General features: G+C 33.7%; 1 protein-coding gene across 1 annotated transcript in view; it reads right to left on the bottom strand.

Moving 5' to 3' along the window:
* Window positions 1–9013: 9013 nt before the first annotated feature.
* Window positions 9014–13155, bottom strand: part of LOC128985505 (putative helicase MOV-10) — an 88091-nt gene continuing 83949 nt past the window's right edge. Inside the window, exon 21 of the mRNA XM_054405061.1 lies at window positions 9014–12607. The gene's annotated coding sequence lies outside the window, so the exon portion shown is untranslated. The remainder of the gene's footprint in view (window positions 12608–13155) is intronic.

Below are 13155 nucleotides of genomic sequence, written 5' to 3' on the forward strand. Positions count from 1 at the left end.
CAACTCTGGTCTCTCTTTCTCTCTCATCTGCTGTGATGTCGATGGCAATGTCGTCCAGAAAGGTTAGTCCTCTTAACTTATTGGTTCAAGACAATATTTAAAATATAGACCAATTTGGGTTCAGGTCAAATTACAGCCTTTGCTCCAGGATCATCTATAAAATTAACATTGATGTCATCAGCAATGAATGATATAATCCAAGTCTAGTCTTACACCAAATACAAACAGCTCTAGAATATTTTGCAGCACTTAAGTTTACGTCCTACACTCATTCCAATGAATATATTTCTTTAATACTTTCTTTCTTATTACTTGGCGACCATACAAAGTAGGTATTTTAAGCCAAGTACGAATGGAAATGAGTGTAGGATCAGGATGAGTGGCGCGATCTTGTAGTCTTGTTAGTGACTAAGGCCGACATTCCTTAGACACAGCTGTTAGGGTGACCCGGGGCAATTCTGGCACGGGGCAATTATAGCAATGGCCTATATTTTTTTAAATTTCAGCTTTACAGATCAGTGAAGCAATATTTGTTATTTCAGCATATACCTCCTATATATAGGAAAGCATTTTTGTAAAAATAAAATGTTTGCAGTAATTTTTATTAGCGATTAAAAAAGTACTTTCTTCCACAGCCCGAGGATATCGAAACATCGCACACGGCTAATTTTTTTTCCCCTATGAATTTTATATTTTATTTTTTTTTATACTCAAAGATAATTGTTCAGACTTAAAACTTCATGAACAAAAATAGTAATAGCAGTTATCCCTTTAAGATATTTAAATTTAAATGGGTGCTATAATTGCCCCATTTTCATATGCTATGGGGCAATTGTGGCAAAGAACCCGGGGCAATTATGGCAGCTATATATCTTTATACAAATAATGTATAAATTAAAGAATAAATTGTATAACAACGTGTGTTATGTGTAATATGTTTCATTTCAGTTCATTTGGATGGCTTTGTAAACACCTTTTGCTTAGATTACTCTATGGCAGCCTGATTATTTTTATTGTTTATTGTTGCTAGAAGTTTTGAGGTTAAGGCCCTTGTACGCTTGTACTGTCTTACCGGTTTATTCACAACTTCCTTATAAATAGAGATAGAACAAAAATTAAAACACCATCTTAAACAGCTAAATTAGGCCTATGCCATGATTACCCCAATGTCAGAGCAATTTAAACAATAAGGAAAATATAAGGTATTGCTATAATTGCCCCAAGGTTGGGGCAATTCTGGCATCTGACACTCCAAAAAAAAAAACCTCAAACCCCCTTAAGGGGAGTTTGAGATTGTTGTCTAAATATATGAAAACACTAGAGGAATAACATAGAATTACTATGGTAATTGTCAAAATAAAATGAAAAATATGTTCACCGCGGTACAAGCAGTTAAAGTTAAGGTTCACGTCTGGCTGCCAGAATTGCCCCGGGTCACCCTAATTAATAGCCCATACAGCTAATGGCAACTAAGGGACCTACAGTTTATAGTGGAATCCGAACCACATTATTGCCTTGGTCTATAGCCTATACGAATTGGTCTAATTATCAGGATAGTACTGCGGATAGTCGTAGTACTCACTCAAGCGGACGTTAATCCACACCAAGGAGTATCACATCCACAGTGCATGCCTATAAATATCCACAATTCGTGACCTCCTACGGTAGTAGCTGGATTACAGGACGACGCCACCCGTCCCAGTCATATTGATTATTTCATTCGATAAACTTAGGCCTATATCAATTTTGGGTAATGTTAGGGTGAAACCTAACCTAACTAACGGAATGAAATATTCAAAATATTAAATAGTCTAACTTATGTATTCATATCGGGTACAGTTTCTTAACTGGTCTATGCTAATATTGATTGAAACTATCGAATTGAAAATATTGATTAGTAATCGATATTTTTAAATACATCTATTGCAAAATAAAACTATCATAACCTAACCTAACCAACCAAACTTGCTGATGGTGAAAAAATCGCATGAAGGTTTACAAATCGAAACGATAGTTGCAATCGATATTAGCATAGCCCAGTTAAGAAACTGTACCCTTAATATCTTTCATTTGAATGAATAAAGGACATAAACTAAAGTGCAGCCGCATATTTTTAAATAACAAATTCTTAAAGTTGACACTGGGTCAATGGGAATAAGAGACAATCCTAATAGCCTAGGGATATGCCTATTCAAACATTTGCTACAATATTGCTTGATGATTCAGAATTAGCCTACGAATAAGCTGTATCTTAAGTTCTTGTTGGTGTCTTACTTTACCTTCTTGTTGGTGACTTACCTAAAGTGTCTGTTATCATGTTGATTAGCCTACATAACCTACCTATACAAATTATTTCACATTGTTTCCCTTAAAAACTATTGTTTGTAACACACGAGTCACCAATTTTCCTGTAAGCAAGGAAAGAAATAAAAAAGATAAATATTTACAATATAAAAGTAATAACTTAATGCTTAGTCAAAATGGCCAGCTTATCATTATTCATTGTCCGTCGGAATTCGGAATTAAATATTGCGATGCGACTCGTAAGTTGAGGAACTGAACGATGAATTAGAACAACTCCTTTTCAAGAGTAGCTCCGAAGAACGGGAGCTTGTCGATATACTGGGACTATTTCAGTGTCGACATAGTGAAACTATTTCATTGTCGACAATATGGGATGTCGACAATTTGTGGTGTCGATCATTTGCGACGTCGGTTATTTGGGATGTCGGTTAAGTGGGAATATTCCAGTGTCGACAAACTGGGAATAATTCAGTTTCGATCAATTTCTACGGTTGTCGATATTATGGAACCCACCCTAGTATACGAGCCTGTAGTGCAAGTGAACCTTCAATATTATTTACGGAGCTCGTATAGACTATGATTTGTAGAGTAAGTGAGCCATGTGTTTTAAGAATTACATATTTGGAGGCTCATTGTGTCAATGATTCGTAGAGTAAGTGAACCCTAACCAAAATAATCAGTCAATATCAGTATCCTTTATTCTAGATTAAATTAGTTGTCCAATGTCCACCTAAATTCGATTAAAAATGGCGGCTTTTCCCAACATTGGACAAATTTGAAAAAAGATACCACATGCATTTTTTATTCAAAATTTTTTGAGATATTGACTTGGGACGACCACCGATGTTTATTGGGTGGTCAGTTAGTACTTCATTTACATAGGGAACTCATTTTTGGCCGCCATCTTGGATCCACCATATCTATATGTATAAAAGAGGATGTTTGTATATATACATTTGTTTGGCAGTGATAAACTCAGACACCGCTGAACCGATTGCCACGAAACTTGGTACATACGTGTAGAATTTCATGGAATAGGTTTATACACCATCAATTTCGTGATCCGTCCAATCGGCTCCGCCCCAGTGGCTCTGGAGTTTCCCAAGTTAACCTTATCTTATGAGAAATGGAATTAATGAATCTTAACAGCTGTTTCAATTAAACAAGTTGGTTCTGTTCTATGATGTTCAATAGCATTGAAGTTACAAGGATTACCAACAGGGTGCAGCACTATTATTTCTTTTACATTTATGACAACAGCTAATTTGCAACCAAAAGGTTTTCTTTTACATTTATAACAACGCAGCTAATTTGCCCCAACCAAAAGGTGAGTTAGCGTAGCGAACGAGCTAACCTGAAGGCAAGTGAGCGTAGCGAACGAGCTAACCTGAATGCAAGTGAGCGCAGCGAACGAGCTCCAACCTAAAGGTGAGTGACCGTAGCGAACGAGCTCCAAGCTAAAGGTGAGTGAGCGTAGCGAACGAACTTCAACCAGGACGTGATTGAGCCATGCGAACGAGATCATCTTGAAAATTAAGAAGTTAAACGGGGCAAAGCCCGCGGGTTACAGCTAGTTGGATATAAATTTAAAAAAATAAAAGTAATGATGACGTTGTGACACATCTTTATAAACTAAATTTTGACGCTGATTTCAATGCCGAAATCTGTTTTGAAATATCTGTTTACGTTTTGAAGATATATTCAAACGAAAACTCTTCCATGTAATTCCAACTGCCAAAGACAAACAAATAACGCCCGCCCTTGGTCATCCAATCAGACAAATAATATCTTCGTTTTTCATGAGCCCTGTCACAAATGAGGAAATGAGCCTTACCTGCTCAATATGTTGATGAAATCTGAGATTTTCATCAAGGAGGACTCCAAGGAACTTCACATTTGGGGAGGGACAGATTATGGTTTCGTCTAACAGGACATTTAGAAGACTGTGATTTTTCTGGGATCGTCTTTTACGCCATTCCTGTATGGGGTTGTGAAACCCAAGAACACTGTTTTTGTTCAGACTCCAGAGGAAGGCGATCCGTATTGTGTTCTCCCTTCCAAAACGTCACTCCTGCAAAGAAATATTCAGATCATTCAGAATCCTTACCTTTCCATCCATCTATATTCTGGAAACGTTGTCATTCGCTAAGAAAAACATATCATCTTTCACCACTCCAGTCAACCACAGATATTCTTTCCGGAACACTTCAAACCTTGTCATTCCCCGTCATTCAACTGCATTTTTCCAGAGGCACTTTCACTACAATGCTGTGAAACTCTTCAATAACCTCCCTTTCCCATTACAGGCTGAACAGGATGTGGGTAAATTTAGAAGGGAGTTAAAGTCCATCCTGTTAGATAAGGCAGTATACAGCGTCCGTGAAAACTGGTAGACTTTTACTTGTTGGCACTTGTTTAATTAACTTGAGTTAACTTAATTGAGTGGTTGCTTGTAAGTACTTTAGTTGTTTTCACTGTAAGATAATCAATATGTTTTATCAATTAAGATTAATTTGACTTGGTTAATGCATGTATATGTTGACCTGGCCTAATAAATGACTTATTGACTTATCTTCCCCATACATTTTTTATGGAAGTTTCGTACTTTGAAGGTTTTTAAAAACCATTTTTCTTATATCTCCAGTTCTTATCAACGCTTGCAGTTCAGTCTAGCCTGAATATTCTGTGATGCAAGCGCTTTCATTTGACCTATTGATCATTCAAATCGAACGTTAGCAAGAGCTACACTACAATCCCCAAAACAATATTAAATTTAACTTTTAAGGAAATATTTTTTTATTAAAAGATTTATATCTCGAGTTGTTAATACGTCACCAAGTTCTTTTTTATTTTGAATTACTTAGTAAATGTTTGGCTTTAATTTTATTAATCACTACATATATAAAATCTGACTAATCTAAAGGGAGTCGTGGACCTTCATTTTAACATTAAATTATTTTTATTTAGAAATTTGGTTCAAGACACATACCCAATTATAAATAACAATCAATAAGTAATCTTTAGCTAAAATAAAAGTACTTTGACAAATTATTATAGACCATAAAGAGTTTTTGGAGTTATTTATAATTTGGGATATAAGTATTTAACTAAAGAGAAATTTCAAAATAAAAATAATTTTATGTAAAATGAAGGCACTCTGCTCATTTTTAATTTGTCTGATTTTATTAAATGATAAATAAAATTAAAGCAAAACAATGAATGAGTAACTTGAGGCCATAAAGAACTTGGTGACGTATTAACAAGGCAAGATATAAATCTTTTAATAAAAAAATATTTTTAAAAAGTTAAAATTTAATATTGTTTTGGGGATCGTATCTCGTTGCTAACACGTTCGATTTGAATTATCAATATAGGTCAAATGAAAGTCCTTACATCACAGAATATTTAAAGGCTAGACTGAACTGCAAGCCCAAGCGTTGATAAGAACTGGAGATATAAGAAAAACTAGTGTACATGTTGCTCGAAATCGAGCAATTGCAAAGAAGTACAGGAGTTATTTATAAACAAATGACTTGTTTAAAAACTAATAACAGTCATAATTTCCGATGATTTTAAAAGAGTCGACTAAAAGATTATTAACTGATGGAAATACTCACAATTTACATACCAGTCCTATTCCAGTTTAAAGGGTTCTTTTTAACTATCAAACTGCTCATGGACGGGAAAAGGTAAGCTTACAATTTAAGTCAACATAAAAAAGCTGTCAGCTTTTATAATGTACCGTACCTAAGTTATTTAGCCAATTTGTAGACAATATGGTGTAGCCTACTTTAAACTCTATACAGAACAGAGTTAGGCAAAAACTGGCAGAGCTCTAAAATTGTGTTATTTATCATAGGCATACTCATATGCCAAATTCTTAAAAAAAAATCAATAATTAATAACTTATATCATAAACACAAACCAACATCCATAACTAAACACATTTTTTATACAACATAGATAATTATTTACACATTTACTGTTTACAATTAACATATGTTCTTATTCTCACTTTTAATTTTTGCTTCGCAACGGGAAAAATCGGTTTCATAATCATTGAAATAGATTCATAATAAATAATCTATCATCAAGTTTAAGATTAAATAAACCTACCACATAGTTGTTTTATTTTTATGGATCAGCTGTCTGAAATTGTGAAATAGGCATTTGGTACAGTTCTGGTTTGTTTACTTTAAATGTCAAAGCAAATGTAAATATTGTGAATTTTCTCATGCTTCCATGGAGACCAATTACTAATATTTAATTTCTGACAACAGCTGGAGTTTCATAACAATGTTTGTTTCCCATGTTAATCTTATGGAGAAATACGAAACTTTAAAGGGCCCCAGGGCCTCACTCTCTAATTATTTATCTAAAAAGAAAGTTTCTTGCACAACTTCACGTTACGCTCTTTTCAATGACACCAAAAACGCGTCAATCGGTTCAGTAGTTTCAGAGGAGTAATTGTCACAAAAATCCTGCTTGCGTATTAAATAAGTACGAGAGGTCGTCCAGTGGTCGAAACTCGACCAAAAATATGTAATGTAATAACTTATCTATTTTCACCCCACACTGTAAATAAAACATGTGATTGGAGTTTCTTCCATTTGTTTTGATTTTCTGTTTATATTTCGTTGTTATTTCGTAACCAGCATAGCAACGCATAAGATCCATGTTAATTTTTTCAAATTTTTAAACTCATTTTTTGTGCTTATCTTTGAGCCTATTTAAATTTATAAAGGGGTTCTGCACACCTACAGGAAAATAGCTTTCCAACGGTATGCGTAGATTTTCCCTACGATGCACACGAGCTGAGAAAAAAGGTTTTAAAGAAACATGCTTGCCTATTAATATATAGATAGATAGATGATCTTTAAAAATCTTCAATGTACGAAACCTTCATAAGAAATGTATGGGGAGAGTTTTCGTTTGAATATATCTTTAAAACGTTATCAGATTTCGGCATTGAAATCAGCGTGAAAATCTAGTTTACAATGATGTGTCACAACTTATAATTACATTTAATTTTTTTTATTTGTATCCAATATGGCGGCCAAAAATGAGTTCCCTATGTAAATGAAGTACTAACCACCCAATAACCTTCAGTGGTCGTCTCAAGTCAATATCGCACAAAATTTTGAATAAAATATATATGCATGTGGTATATTTTTTTTTAATTTGTCCAATGTTGGGAAAAGCCACCATTTTTAATCGTGATTTTAGGAGGTTTCCTGTTGACCGATTTTTGGCAACTTTTAGTATGTCACTCTGCAGACCCAGCACTACGAAATAAAACCATTAATCGTTTTCTTGCAATTTTTTTTAACGTTCCCTGTGTCAGTTTTTTTAGTTTGCTTGGAATAATAGAGATTTGGCAAAATAAAAAAGATTTGACGTTTTATTGTAAAAATAAATTAAATATTTTTGTATCCATAAGTCTTAGAACCAAATTGTTATACTCTTATATTATAGGAAATTTAATTATCTACAACATTGACATTACATATCTTTCGCTAAAACGCACCAAAACGGAGATATATGCGAAAATCTCTAAAAAGTAGATTTTTTCGATTTTTCAATATGGCGGCGGGCGCGGAGGGGGGAGAATTGTGCATTTTTAATTTTAAACACCTACTTACTATCCTAAACAACATATAAACAATTTAGACTTACCGGACCGTTTGTAAGTTAACATACCACAATGTGTATTCACTGGACTATATTGGATATCAATTTAAATCTCTTATCATCTAGATGTGCCTTTTGCAGGTTTGGATGATATCTCTTGAAAGCCCTTTGTCCTACAGGCTTTTAAAATTTCAGAGTATGTGCTGAATTCTGTTGTCAATCATCTGAACTGTTTCCAGTTTACACATTTGTTTACATCAAAACAGCGATGGCCATAATACAAGTTTATTTATATCCACACGGAAATTGGGTTATCATCTGTTGTAGTTCCTGATTTTTTAGTGAACTCAAGTAAAATATTGTAATTCTATTTGTATAAAATGTAAAGAAGAAAATGGTTACGTTGGATTTTGTGTTTTCATATAGTATGTTCCATTGGCTTTTTGAAATTTTACTAAGATGCCTCGAGAGATCTCCCACGCAATGGAAATAACATCGAAATAACTCGTTTTGGTACTTACGTATTATACGGAGGCCACTTATTTTACAGCGCGCTGCGGTGGTTAGGTTAGGTTGGTCTATTATAAATATGTTTGTAGGACTTTCCTACTTTCGTTATGAATCGAACCAGACAAGTCATAAAAGCTTCATGATGACCAAACCTAACCGCCGCAGCGCGTTGTAAAATAAGTGGCCTCCGTATAATACGTAAGTACCCTCGTTTTCACCCTTATCAACTATATATCACGGATTTTGAAGTCACAAAGTGACGCAGTGTGCTAGTTTTCTTTAAATAAATTTATAAATGAAGGCATTAAACCAGTAAAAATATTAGGATTATACCTACATAGTAGACTTGATTGGGAATCTCAAATAAATCAGTTGTGTATAAAACTATCTAGAGTTATTTGTTTACTTAGAAGATTAAAAAATTGTGTTGGTTCCTCAATGTTAGTTGCAGCTTACTACCGGTAGGCCTACACCTTCTTTAGTTATCATTTAATGTAGAAATAACACTTCTTGGGGTAATATTTGAAGAAGGCTATTTGTATATAGATAAAGTTTCTCAAAACAGTTTAAAAAATCTTTATTAATATTAATACATGATCAAGCGTATTGCAAAACATCTTAACACTAAATAAATGAACATTCATAAACTGATTAAAATTCATTAACAAGGACCAGATAAACATGAGAGTAAATATAACTTAAACAATATATAAAACAAAAATGCCTAGCCTACATAAAATGATTATGACTTAAAAGTAGAATTGTTGATAAACAGTAATAATTTATTCAACCTAGTAAATAAATCAAATAAGGTAACCCTATAGCAGTGCCAGATTTACCACATGGCCTAGCGCCGCATGCAAAAGGGGACTGCAGCGGTATCGTACAAAACAATCTTTTAGAACGAAAATTGATTTTTTTTCAAATGCTGAGATTGAGGATGTCAATGCTGCTGCCCTGTGATCATGGAATACGTTCACCATTTTGCCGCAATCATGAGCAAGTTCCACTTATAGGGCAAGGCCACTCAGGTTAATTTGGCCCCTGCCCACAAGTGACCTAAATCCGGCACTAACCCATAGCCATCTAAACCCATTTAACAAATAGAAAGAATAAGAATAAAACTTTCACTGAGAGTCCCAGTAGTCTTTAATTGTTGGCCCAAGTCTTTGGCGTGGTTAGGTTGGAGGACCAGGACTAAACCAAGTTTTGACCGTAGTGTTGGTTTAGAGTGAATGCATAGCGTTGGTCCATAACAAAAGGCACATTGTTGAGCAAATTGACAATCAGTTACTGGAAGATCATGACTTGGTAATAATTAATTAATTATTATTGTAAATTTTGCAAGAAAATCTCAACTCATCATTTTTGTACGATTTTATTTACCATGAATAGCAAAAATATATACCATGTATTACTTCTTATTTTTAAAAGGCTATTAAAATTAGAAATTTGTATATCAAAGGCATAACAGCTCACGATTGACATTTATTGCAGCAAGAAATAAAATTTGACCCCACAGCTTAACACTTTATAAATTACAATTAGTTTTTTTGGATAAATTATAATACGTAAGTATAGAAAATCTATTTAAAATCAACCACTCTGACATTTAACTTAGTAAAACTTAACATATAACAAAGTATAACGCTCCTTTCACATGATATGGCGTACGGTTAAAAACCGAATGGGTAATGTTTATCTTAGTAATGTAAAGAAGGGCATGAGAACTTTCACACTACACGATTACAGCGAAGGCAAAATCCTTTGCAAGGCCTTGCCGACTTGCAGCTGTCCATTGCCACTGGCCAGTCAGTCGTCACGCTGTGGCCATGCATCAGGTGCATGTAGTTAAATACAAGCTTTCATACTGCATTGGTTTTTAACCCAATAAGAGCCCACCAGCCAGCGCAAATAGATCAGCTCTTGTAATGTTTATTGTTTATAATCTGACATGTAAATTGGACGTTGTTTATGTTTATTGTAACGTTGTGAACACATTTAACTCGCTGTACGGTCAGAATAGGAGAAAAAACCTAGAAACGGTGTAAAATTGTACCGTTTTCAACCGGAAGGCAAAAACCATATAGTGTGTAAGGAGCGTAACATTACTGTTAACAACATTACATATATATTTTAACACTAAAATAAAACAACATCACTAAAACAGGTGGTGCAAAAGGCAAATAGGTGGACGAATTTGATCTATTAAACTATACAACATAAGAAATATAAATCAAATTAATTCATTATTCAATGTTTTTTTTTTAAGTCAATAGCCTTTGATCTGGAATGTTTAAAGACGGTTGTGAGATAAAAATACAAGATTTGTTACTCCTCAGTCATCATAATGTATTGGATAATGGATATTGGAAGGTTTTTGGATTTGATAAAGGTTCCGGTTGTGAAATGGTTTCCATTCATTTGAGACTCTTCAAATATTAGACTGAAATTAATAATACAGTGAACCAGTTACTCCGTTGACTGTGGCTAGTGATTGATTTATAATCCTTAAGCAAACATTCAAGCTGTCTTTTAAGCTGTACAATTATGATCGAGTGTGTTTATATCAAGTAAATGCTTCTTCAGTGTACATTTTAAAATGTCCGCCTATACTTAACTTCTACTATACTTAACTCATTGATTAAAATCCCATAGGACAAGTATTAGCTCAAAATATATTGTGCTTTTGTACACAGCAAATGTTCAAAGTGTAAACTAACAAGAAATAAATGGAAGACATAAACAACACATGACAAAATTGTCTACAGCTAAGAATGATAAACCTGTAATGGATTAATATAACAGAAACCGAATATTAAGGCAAAGCTTTGGTTTCTCAATTCAAAATTTGCATTTAAAAAAGAAGAGGTTGGCAGCCTCTTTTTAACTTTGCCTTTGTCTATCTAAATAGGCATCAGGCCTGTACATGGAACGTATCCAGCAAAGCAAGGGTGAATAGTACTGATACTGATAAAAGTAGTGGCAGGTACCAGGATTCGAACCCACGACATTGCTGCCCTAGGTATGGCGCTACAGACTGAGCTACCTACTCACCTTATTTCTAATACTCCTTATATAAAAATAATCTATAAAGTACATAAAATCAGTCTTATCTCAACAAAATGCTTAGGAATATTAAATATTCTTAGATACTTAAGGGCTATAATTACTTTCCGTTCAATGGGTCTTAACAGTCAAAATGCTTTGAATACAAAAAATTGCCAAGACTATTGCACTTAATTACCAAGGCTATTTTAATAAAAAACAGTTTTATAACTAAGAAGGCAATGTACTAAATACTATTAATAGTCCTTGTTTATTTGTATTTAAGTCGCCAACACAATCAGTTTATACTTTTTTAATAAGTTTATTTAATATAACATCCCCCATTTGCCTTAAGACAGTGCTATAGCTACCCCATACAGGATACTTTAGGTAATTCAATTTTTTTTAAATTGTATAATAACAATAACCCAGAGATTGGACTCAACTTTTAGCTCTAAGTAACCATTTAGTAAATACCGATTCACGGTCATGTTTATAATGACGGATGTTTACTGATTTCACCTGTTTTCAGTTTAACAAGCCAATTATCTTCATTTCCAGAAAAAAACCTGAACAAAACAGGAAGAGTCCATTCTCTTTGTTGTCGAACATACTTGGGAAGGCTTAAAAGTTGTTGATTTTTATGTAATAATTAGATTTTTAACAGAACAACATAAAAAATACATAAAGACTAAATAACAATTAATTACAATATTTTATGAACAAAATACTTTTATCCCAAGTATAGTATTAGCTGTTTAAGACGGTGAATATGTCCTGAAAAGTATCCTGGCCTTAAAGTATGTTCTTAATCCTTAGTTGGAGTTGGAGTGCTACCCTCTTTAAAGTTTGCACAACATAAAAAATTACTTAAATCATTAAAAAAATGTAAAGTGATAAATTCAGTTATACTAAGTCATTTAACAACGAATCTTATGTAAATGAGAAGAAGTTTTATAAGGAAATCTTAAAACAAACAGCAAGCGTCAAATGAATTACACGCATTAACAGATGGTGGTTACAAAAAAAAAAAAAACATTTGGTTTATGCAAATAAGTTCATGCATGTCTCTAAAACATTTTTTTTCTTTGGGTGCCACAAGGAAGTTCTGACTCTGCAACAAAAAATAAGTAATTTTTAGAGTAAATTTTTAAGGGTTTTATTTTATTAAGTCCCACCTGGAACTGATTTACACATAACTTCAGGCTAGTCCTAGAGGGTTGCAATGCAATTTTGAGTTCTGCTGATGATTAGGATTGATAGAAAATGTGTACATAGCTCGGCAGATCTGTATTTAGATGACTCAGATACTAAATGTGTCTTGCTAATTTTTACTTATTGAGTAAAAATTTACAAGTGAAAGACATTTACTATACTCATTTAAACAAGGTAGCCAGCCGACTTGAAGACAGGAAATTGTACGAGAATTTTATAGAACGGGAAAAGACAGTGAATTGTACTTGAATTTTGTATAATTTCCATCAATATCTTATTCCCAAACCTCCATTCATTGATGGCGTTCCTTTGGTTCTCTTTGGACGTAAGGAATTACAATCACCGGTGACAACTTTTGCCGTGAACATGGGAGAAGATCATGGGATCGCCAGGACCGCAAGATATAGACATGAGTTTTACCGCAGTCGCAGAAAACGATCACGGTAT

This window comes from Macrosteles quadrilineatus, unplaced genomic scaffold (genome assembly GCF_028750875.1).
Source record: "Macrosteles quadrilineatus isolate MER2022 unplaced genomic scaffold, UCM_ALF_1.0 Scaffold_2__2_contigs__length_208266976, whole genome shotgun sequence".
Lineage (NCBI taxonomy): Eukaryota > Metazoa > Arthropoda > Insecta > Hemiptera > Cicadellidae > Macrosteles > Macrosteles quadrilineatus.